The following is an 11,212-nucleotide window of genomic DNA, read 5'->3' as shown; positions in this document are numbered from 1 at the left end:
TCACAGTAAACCAGTGCAAGCGTGGTGCGCTACGGTTAGGCACCTTTTCGCGGAAGTGTATAACTCAGTACCAGAGCGATCGGAGGAACTGCCTGCTGAGAGGAAGCGCTTTCCTTCCCTTACAGCAGATGAAGCGGGTCTTTTGCTTAACCTGTTCGAGCAAGCTCACGTTACACGTCGGGGTAGCTTCTCTAACTGGAAACAAATGGCTACGGCAATTGTTGAAGATTGATGTATTCATCGAAAGTGTTGCACTTTATGCATATGCGTTTATACGGGATCAAATTACAAGAATAACACGAAGAAGTTAAGTGTGGAAAATATCGTGTGTTGTGGCTCAGTCGGGTAAGGCATGGCGGTGCGACCCACTGGTCACCGGTTCGATACCCGGTAACGACAAAAAGTAAAACCTTCGGGAACTGGTGTTTGGGGTTCACCAGCACTGTACCGCCAGACAGTGACGTCCCCCATTTTATGGTAGTCCACATATCTGGGAAAGGGGGCGCAGCAAACGATAGGAAATAATTAACGGTAGGATAAAGTTAACGGTAGGATAAAGCTATCGGTAGGATAAAGTTAAACTCAAAATATAACTTACTTTCCGGTTTGCAATCTCGACCGTAAGCCCATCTTCAAGCTCATAGCGTAACGTAATTCAACAGCAATAACACGCGAACTTTTATCTACGAAGTGGGCATCCAAGGATATCATACGCCGCTTTTCCAGCCAGCATAAATGGTCCCAGTCCCCAGTCCTCAGCCAGTGGGCTCAGGTAGTGCGCGCAGGAGCGGCATCAGCGAGTCCCGAACCACCCCGCAATAGTAAATACATGCCCAGATATGAGGAGTTCATGTTTGATCCATCTGCTTTCTCGGGGAAAGCGATCGACCGGCTACGAGCACTGTGCGGAGCCTCAGGGGCTCGAAATGGGCAGCACCAGGTTCGGGAAGGAACGGACGATGAGTGGTCGGTTATCGCGGGATTAGTGGAAGGCACCGTGGCCTGCCGACGTATGCCTGAGTTTATCAAACAAGTCCTGTGCAGCGAAGAACGACTGCGCCTATATAGCACCATACAGGCTCAAGTTGAAGGCGAGTTAATTTTTCAATTGGACCGCGACCGTCGAGTTAAAGTGAGCCGAGGAACGACGAAGGCCATAACTGAGACCATCTTGGAATCGGCAGAGTTGGCGCGAGTTAATTTCCCAGCGCTCCACCTTATGCTGAGCCACACAAAGACCATCAGCTATGATCACATCAACAAGACGATTCATTTCTATTTTTTACCAGGACTACAGCGGACCGCCATAAAGAGGTCCGGGTGCCTTTCTACGGAGGACTGTATAGGCTGCAAAATGCTCACCGACCGGAAAAAGGGTTGGTTTGGCAGAGGCAGAAAGGGCTCAATGAATTGCTCATGGACGGAGAGTGGGGTATACTGCGCACCTCCATAACCTTTCACGGTTTAGTGATGTCGGCAAAATAGCGGCATTTTTTAAGGAGAAAATCCCAACGGATACGTGACTTATAGAACTATAAGCTAATAATCTTTGTATTTTTTTGTTGTAAGGAAGATAATGCACCTATTGTCATCGATAAAAAGGCAACAATATAAAAAAGTATTTCAAAAAAGAAGGAAATATCAGAAAATATTTCAAAAAAGATTCTAATCAATATCCCAACAAATGCTATTTTAGGGACAATAGCAAAAAAACTTGAAATATTGTTCGGAGCCCCTTCATATACATCTGGTAACCAAAAATGAAATTGAGCCGCGCTTATCTTAAATAATATACCCACTAATATAAAAATTAGTCCATAAGATAAACTTATTAAAAGATTAATATCTTCTAAAAAAATTATATTTGATAATATTAAAAAAATATTGTTAAAATTTAACGAACCTGTAATGGCATAAATTATAGAAGAACCGTATAAAATAAAACATGAAGCAATTGATCCTAAAATAAAGTATTTTAGTACAGCTTTATCATGGATGACATGGACACGCACACACCGGGGTCGAGAGCATCTACTATCTGGAGGGTTACATTCAAGCTCGCGGGATGCCCTACATTCCTAGATGGCGTTGTCCGTCTTATCTGGTTCGGAACGACGATCATCGTTAAACACCCTAATGCGGGCCACAGGCTGCAGTGCCTTCAATGTGGTAACCTCGGGCACACTCTTGCTAGGTGCAGCTTTACTGATGCGCAGCTAAAAGGCCCCGGCGGAATTGTTGTGACGGAAGGAAACGTACGAGAGCTTCAAGACCTCGCTAAACCTTTCGCTAGCCTAGAAGAGCTTAAGACCATGGCGGCGCAGCGACTCCAGCTCCAGCGGAAGGCAGATCTGGCTGCTCAGCAAGCCGTTACACTATCTGAGCAAATGTCGGTGGCAGGACAGCATCCTGTAAGCACCACGCCACATCCACACGATGCCAGCAGCGCTCCGCAGGAAGAGCAAGGCAAGAAATTTGAGCATCTCCAGCCTCCACCTAGGCCAGTGGTGCAGCAACCTTGGCTCTCAAGATCTTCAACGGGAAGGAGGTATAAATGACAGAGCGGGCGCGCGGGACACACTTGGGGTCAGGCAGGTACCATGTCCTGGGGGAGGTCGACATTGAGACGACAGGGGCTTCTAAAGACCAGTTGAAACCTGAGGGCAGTATAAAGAGCTCCAATACTGTGGACTTAAGTACTGCGGTGGAAGCCGAAGTCATGGGTCAGGCCCGGTCATCTCCTCTCACTGCTGAGGAAAATCTACGGAAAACTGCAGGTCAACAGAGAGTAACGGCTCCTGTTACGACAGTACCTGTTCTACTCACCCTAAAGCATCACGAAAGGACAGCTCTACACAAGCAGCTTGCACGCACGCAAAATCAGTTGGCACCGGCCCTGCCCATGGGAGCCAGATCAACGACAATCCCGGCGAATCTGGCAGATTTGGAAAACCAACTCGGCGTGAGCTCTGTTGTCACACCGGCGACAGGGAACTGCCTTGCTATGTCGATAGCACAAGCGGTAGCGGATTCTAATCTGGAAGCACCAGACCAGACACTGGAGCTAGTAACAGCCAGCATTAAACGCGGTATCAAGTATACGGGACTGTTAGCTCTCGAAGGACAACTCGCCCACGACCATCGGGTTCATCTTCTGAAGAATGTAGGTCGTGGGTGGCCCGCGATGTCACGCACTGAGTCTGCTTCTCAGGTACGGTAGTGTCTGGAAGATTACGCGTCCAGTTCCTCGGCTAGAACGGATATAGTACCCTCGGACAGATGGGGAACAAGTGACTCGGTAGGTATGGCTGCAATTTTTTTGCAACAAACCATTTATGTCATCCAGAGAGCCGAGGGCATGTCACAGGGCTGGAGGTGCTTGAGGTATGTTCCAACCACTGTCCATAGGCATAGTCGCGTGACCGAGACAGCGGAGGAACATATGCTCTCACTTTTAGCGCTTATCGACGAGGTGGTCGCGGTCAAGATTGAGACACCGGAACGTCCTCCGCCTATGCTACACTATCACGACTGCCATTATTCAGCGTTTCTTCACTCGGGTCGTACCTGTCGGCTCCCTGAATCGTAGGTCCGATTCCGGAGCGCAATAAGGTGCCCACGTTTATGAACAGACTACGGCATGGCCCATTGCGACAGGTTATTCTCAGAAAAATGCCGTCAACGATGGAAGAGGCAATCCAAATTGCCTTAGTTGAGGAGCAATCCTATAACAGTGCCTCGGCGACGGCTAGTGTAAGCCGTCGGCCGAGAGGTCGGATGCAACTACCATGGAGTTGGGCAATGCAGACGTTGCCTGTTATAAATTTGGCAAGCGCGGCCATATGATGGATCGCTGCTATGCCAGGGTCCCTGCTGGGGCGAAGACGCCCAGCAAGAGGACTTTCTTCCCATAGGGCGAAGGCAAGAACCGGTCTCGAAATTTCGGACCTCAACCCTGCTGGTCTATAGCGCTCATGTAAGAGGCTATAACCAGTTGATGACCCTCCTAGTGGATTCGGGTGCATCACAAAATTTTCTGAAACTCGCGGCTCTAAGAAAGAGACCGGCGATGTTTGAGTCGCTTTGCCAGGATGGCAAGCGAGAAGAGGCGACCGTTCGTTTAGCGAACGGCGCGCTCGTTAAGTCTGAGGGAGTTCAGGTAGAACTCGCCTTCAGCTTTAGTGACTTCTCTTGTAAAGAGAAGTTCACAGTGCTAGGAATGGAGAGTTCGTATTACCTCATCCTAGGATGCCATGGTTGGCAAACACCAACAATAGATAGACTGGCGTACACGAACAGTTGCGAGCTCTACGCAGGACACAGGAGAGGAGACGTATGCAACTGGGGTCGTGTCGAACACAGTTGTGGGTGCGCTGACGAGATGTCAAACGTCACCAATTCCTACCCAGCTCGTGGAGACTAAGGTAGTGAAAATGGCAATGACAATTAGTCATATGTCTCATAGTCCTGCACAGAGCTGAGAGCTTGTGGTAGTAGACAGCGAGCTGACAGGAAGTCATGCGTCGCATAACCGGCACAGTGCCTAGAGCCTGGTGCGGCTGTGAAGGGTGCGTTAGCCAGGAGAGCAACGGCACCCGCTTCCCAGAAAGAGGTCGTGGTGACTCGAAGAACAAATACCCGACAGATTAAAACGATCAGAGGCACGTCTAAACGTGTGACCTTTGGATCAGCTCCTAATAAAGAGGATGGGCCTTCGAACGAGGTATTCGAGGCCGCCAAAGACGAAATTGCGGAAGCATCCTCAGTTGGGGTGCTCCGGCAAGTCTTAAAATCTACCGAGAGATAATTAATCTACCGGAGATGTCGTGTGATCTGTTCCTTGCCGAATTAAATGAAGGAAGATCCACGAAATATTCACACCAGTTCCAGAAGAGAACTTGGTGGACTGTTGCTCGTCGTCCACAATGGACGAGAGCGTCCTAGAATCGGACAAAAAGAAACAGCTCGCTGGTCAAGGATGGAATGCCTTGAGAGACAGTTTGTTCTTTGAGCTTGTGTGAAAACATTGCTATGTGTTCCCAGAAGAAGTGCCGAGCAGCCTACCAGCAGATAGGGGCATCGGGCACGAGATAGACCTCGAACCTGGCACCAAGTATTTGTTGACCAGGCAATAGTCGTTGCCGAAAGAACAAGTCGATTGTATCGATGAGTTTTTCGACAAGCGAGCCAAGGCGGGACATGTGCGTGAGAGCAAATCGCCTCACTGCAGCCCGACCTTTTGTGTGCGTAAAGCCACAGGTGGATGGCGCGTGGTTCAAGCTTACAATAAGCTGAACGCGGCGATCATTACAGCGCAAACGCCAATCCCGCAGAGAGATGTCTAGTTGAACTCCATGGGAAGCTCAACTATCTTTTACGCGTTGGATTTGAAGGATGGCTTCTATCAGGTACTCAGCACGGTGCCTACGCGACCCATTACTTTGACGATATATCCGTGCATAGTAGGGACGTGGACGGGCTGAGCGCAATAGAGTCGCACAAGCGTCATTTAGACGCTGCAGACTTTTAAGGACGCCCAATTGTACGTCAACTTGCAAAAGTGCGTCATAGGGGTCCCTGATATACCTGTGCTGGGCTGCATCGTAGGTACACATGGTGTACGAGCAGACCAAGACAAGGTAAAGTTGGTAAAGGAATGGCCAATCCCATGGCATGTGAAGGATTTGCGCCAATTCCTAGGGCTCGCTAATTACTTGCATAAATATAGCAAAAATTATGCTGATCAAACTCAACCATTATCTGACCTCTTTAAAAGGACGCAGAATGGGTTAGGTGTTGAAACTCAAAATGATGCGTTCACATTAGTTAGCGAAACAATCATTTGCAGAGGCACCGGTCTTGGCATTGCCAGACGCGGATAAGCAAGCCCTTTAGCGTCGTCTGCAGTGCAAGTAATTTTGCAATCGGCAGCGCGCTCATGCAGAAAGGTGACGACGGCGTAGACCGCGTCAACGCTTATCAGTACCGGCTTTTAAAAGCCACAGAACTGAGTAACCTGTGCATGACAAAGAGCTACATTCAATAAAGTATACTCTTGTCAAGTTTCAAGTGCACCTATTGGGCACCGAGCTATTTGTGGCTTATACGGATCACGCATCACTGCGGACCGCAATAAACTCACCGCACCTCTCGCCTAGAATGGCAAGATAACTTACATTCTTCTCTGACTTTAATTTGAAGTTGAATACAAGCCGGGTAAGTCCAATGTCTTGGCTGACGCTTTATCGCGCAGACCAGACTTCGAGGTAAGACACCAGGAAAGTGTGTCTAGTTAAAGCACAATTTCAGCCGTCAACGTTGGCAGCCACGAGGGCATACCAGGTGAAGAGCTTATTAGACTTTAAAATAAGAGAGAGCTACAGTCAGGACGACCATCGTCGCCTGCTGTTGGAATACTTTGGTGAACGAAAGGTAACCTTCCGTCGCACCCGAAAGCTAAGCTAAATAGCTTTCGCTACCAGCCTTCCGATAATTGGGTCGGACGGTCTCGTCGTCTTTGCAGACAGACTGAGAAAAATGGTGCATTTAGCACCATGTAAAACATCGGTCACAGGCAAGGAGGCAGCTCTCGTGTTCCTGGATCATGTTAACCGACTACACGGGATACCCGAGTCTATAGTACCGGACCGGGATCCACGTTTACGTCTGGTTTCTGGCGACATGTGTTTGAGCTGCTGACGCGCCCTCAGTTAATATAAAACGGTGTCTCACCCGTACTGGCGTTGACACTGTTATTTATAGCGATATCCACAAAGGGCAATTGCTTGCTCCATTCTTCGGGAGTTGCTATAGTGCGTAAGACATCCGCCACGACCCGATTGGCACGTTCTGTTTGGTCATCGGTCTGGGAATGATCTGCGGTCGACATGTGGAGCTTGCGACCTCTCGGACGCCAGTCTCGTTTGTGCGCAGCCCGAGTCTTAGTGGGGGAGGACCCCTCACTTTGCTCGGTGCGAAAGAGGGGCATAGTTTTTACAATTTGACGATAACCCGCGAGGATATCATCTCGACGACAGAAACTTGCCCAGGGAGTGAACCTGCCAATTTTGGCAGTGACCAATAAAACTAAGTCTTATGACCGGCCTCTCGGCGGTATCATAGGCGAGTTTGATGCTACAAGCGTGAGCGAGGCTCAACGCTTTGTGGATGAGCGATTAGCCATCACACGAAAAGCTCGGGGACGCGATGGCAAGCGCACAGGACAAGCAAAAAGAATATGCGAACTAAAATGGTCGCAAAATAATGAATGCTATTAAAGTGGGTGAAAAGTACTATTAAGTACTGCTACTCTACCTAAGAATGCAGTTTTTGTACTACCTGGTAGTACTACGAAGTTGTTGCCGCGTTTCATTGGGCCCTTTACGGTGGCAGACGAGGTTGATGACCTAAATTATAGGCTCACCCTTCCCCCGTATATGAAGACGCACCCCGTATTTTACGTAGGTTGTCTAAAACGGTATGTTGATCCAGAAGAGATCACATACCCCTATTCGTCTAAGGAGACCGATGGTGACGCCGACTTTGAGTCGAGCGTCGATCGGTGAGGGAAACGGTGAAGATGAAAAACTTTCAGCCGAATGACTCCTCCAAACATGATAAGGACTCCGAGAGCGTGGGATTCCGCGCGCGTAATGCGGGTCTCTCATCATCAATTTCCCCAAGATGTCAAGCCGAAGTTTCAGGCGCTCATAACCCTGACGACTCTTTGCGCGGACATCCTGAAGATCCGGGGTCAGTCGCAAGAGTTGACCCGCGAGATCCCCAATGCGTCGTTCAGCATCGCTTAGCGCCTGCGACTGAATGTACGCGGGTAAGATAGCCGCGATTAGGTGGGCGAGATCGCCACTCCTACTGGGCGCCGCCTGCACTGATGGATGCGGGTGGGAAGCAACGCTTTCTTGTTGTAAGGTTGCTTGCTATCAGATCCTCGTCCAATGGAAAGTTACCCGAAGAGTTTCAACTCTTAGGAACCGATCGATACCCTACGTATTGATGTGCCCGGCTAGGTGGCTGAAACGGAGCACCAGCTGAGCCCTCTTCGCTAGTCTCAAATGGACTAGCAGAAGCAGCGTTGTGAGACGAAACAGGGGGTACAGTACCGCCCATGATTTCTTTTACACGCAAGCGAAGAAAATAATTTGCCGCGACCGCTCTTTCATCGCATCGTTATGCGGATTAATGCGACGCAACAATTCCACCTCTATTGGTCTGGCGTTTCGTTTGAACGCAACACGACCGGGATAGGGAAAATACACCCAACCGATTTCCCTGAGCCGTCCATGATTTGAAGACGTCAAAATAATTTTGTGCGTCTAGAATAGCTTGCTCTAGGAGCGACGCTCTTAGCCCGTCTAAACGAGGACATTTAGATGAAAGGGGCATCAGTGATATGCCAGCCACGTTCTTAAAAACTGGCTTGTGACACCGACTGAGCACGTTCACGTGTCGTCGGCGGAGCTTTAGGCTCAGAATCCTCTATGTCAGAACCATTATGGATAATGGTCTGAGCATAAGGCGTTGTGGTATTATACAACGGAGAAGCACCTGCACCTCTGTGGGAAGTGCTCTCAATAATGGTCGCTCCGCTAGCCAGCGCGTACGACGAGTCAGCAATAGAAAATTTTGCTGTATCGAATTATATAGGATGGTAGACGATTGGATCGGCGTTTCACCACGCTCCTTCATCACTACTATAAGGTGGGGATGTCGACTCATTGTAATTGGCAATGAGCGTCGGATCTAGATCATAACGGTGCAAGTGGGATGGATCCTTAAGTCCAGTCAACGCGACAGCAGCAGTAGATGTCGGCGTTTCGACTAAAGCATTGGACGCTGCTGGCGTATAAACGCGGCGCGTGCCCTTGTACATCACATACACAAGGGTTGGTCACAAATGTGAACCACACCGAGTGGTGGGTATTATTACTTTATTTAAGTGATTGACAATCCCCTTAAGCACACCAAGGGTACTTTACGGGGACTGTGTAACATCAGGTCAACTATAGCCCGTTACACCCCCCCCTCCTTAAAGAACAAATTTACATTTTAAAATTCGTCAAAAAGGACCGAGGAACTGCGAGCTGCTTTACGCGCCGCTAGTTCCCTCAATCACTCTAGCGACTTGTGTTTTCATACACGGCTCCAAAGATGCCACCTAAAAGGGGTCACGTTTGTGAGTCATCTTCGAAGACGCCCACTCAACCTCGCACCATTGGTGCATTCACATTAGGAGGGATCCTGCCTAGCGTCATCCGTGATGACGGCTAGCGTTATTCGTAACGCGAGGTATCTAGAAAGATACGCTCGCAATAGATATTAAGTGTTATCTATAGAGATGACATTTTAATTGGTAAAAATAGGTATTTATATTTAATGCGATTAGATATAAATCAGTCTGAAAACAACTTCCTATTTAGTAAGTTCGTACGAGGAGCCGGATTACCGCTCCCGTGACGACACTTTACTAGAGTACTTATTGCGTTGTGTGAGGTCGCTCGCGCGCCCACCACAACTACCTCACTGCACGCAAGAGAAGACGGTGTAACCGCTTCCTCGCTGTGACAAGGTGTGTGTCAAAGTAGAGTGTAGCCGCATTAAGACGTGCCCGCCTACAATTTCGTACCCCTTGCGCTCGTGCATGCCGTACAAGATGATATCGTGCGAGAGCTCTAGCACGCTTTCCCTGTTTAAATTCCATGACCTCCGCTTGATCCCCTCATTCAACCGAAACACCTATAGGTCGTGAAGCTTGAACCCTAGGGAACGGTATATGATAGAGATATATCCCCACTATCATTTCACCCTAACTTAGTCACGAAAGCAACAAGACGGTCATGTGTGGGGGGTGAGATTAACAAAGCTGGGACGTGAGCTTATTAACGTTCTATAACAATTCCCTTTGTTCAATGCAGTTGTTCCTGTGCAATACATCTTGCAAGAACCAATAATATCGCCAACCTATCGACCAATCATATATACTGACACCGACTAGCCAATCAAAGGTGTTTTGTCTGTGGCAAAAGTCAAAACGTCTGTCGTTTAATGTACAAAAAACATGAATTTTTTGGACATTAATAGAGACTAAACCTGGCTGATAGAATGTGGGGAAACTATCGAGTTCAAACGTCACTAGGACGAGTAAAAGTACAGCCGTCTGGTGTGCCCAAACCTCGCGCGAATGACATCGACCAATCGTCATCTTCAGTTTCAAGAAAAATGCGCTCGTTAGAGGAGTTCACATTGCCAAGAGCTAAATACTTTTCTCACGGGTTTAGGCAAATGCAGCCAAAAGCAACCCTGTCAAGCGCTCGTGTGTGTCGATAAGGCTTTATCGTTTTGTCAAGGGAGCCTTTTCCTCGGCCTGTCCATTTAATCAACGACAAGGTAACAATTGACGAGGGAATTTTATGTGGCCTTTAGTGCTCTTACCATCAATCGTGGAATATCAAACACTACCACGTTTGATATTATTTTCTCGCAACATGACGATTAACGTGGTGGCTACTATTTCAGAAGACCTCTTACCTGGAAAAGACTTGGATAACATAAAGGCCACAGCTCCGCGCGTTCCGAATAACGTGTTGCTACTTTTCGTGATTTGTTTTTCTAGTTTTCAAAGATGTAATGAGAGGAGAGCGGGTTCACCCCACGGATTTGAAAGAAGAAACACAAGATTGATATTAAAAGAATCGACAGAACTCCGTTATACCGGAAGATAGTATTGGCGTTTAAAATAAGCATACCGATTTTCAGCCACAAGAGAGAGCATATAATCAATGCGAGGCTTCTGTTATATAAAAAGTTTGACGCGTTCCGTTTATATGCTTGCACGTCACGAGCTACCGAAGACAAATTATCGATGCATGGTGCATCCAATGCAAAATCCTGTAATTACTGGATTTCACAGTCGGAAGATAGGCAAACATATTTAAGTTACCAACTTCATGCATAGTTACTGCGCAGGGTACCATATTTGAAGTGTAGTGCAGGTATAATGCCAAAATTGACCCACCATTGTAGAGCCTCAAGCCAAATTCGAAAATGGCGAAGAGCAGGATTTGAACTTATATTAATGACCGATGAAGCGAACAAATTCTCATGCAGCTCTCCGTGATAGAATAGTCTCGGCCAATGTTTTCTTTTACTGAACAACTAAAGTGCTTAAGTTTACTAATCGTCAATGCACTGCTAC

This window comes from Bremia lactucae, linkage group LG3 (genome assembly GCF_004359215.1).
Source record: "Bremia lactucae strain SF5 linkage group LG3, whole genome shotgun sequence".
Lineage (NCBI taxonomy): Eukaryota > Oomycota > Peronosporomycetes > Peronosporales > Peronosporaceae > Bremia > Bremia lactucae.
The sequence above is the reverse complement of the archived record's forward strand: the minus strand, read 5'-3'. Positions refer to the sequence as shown.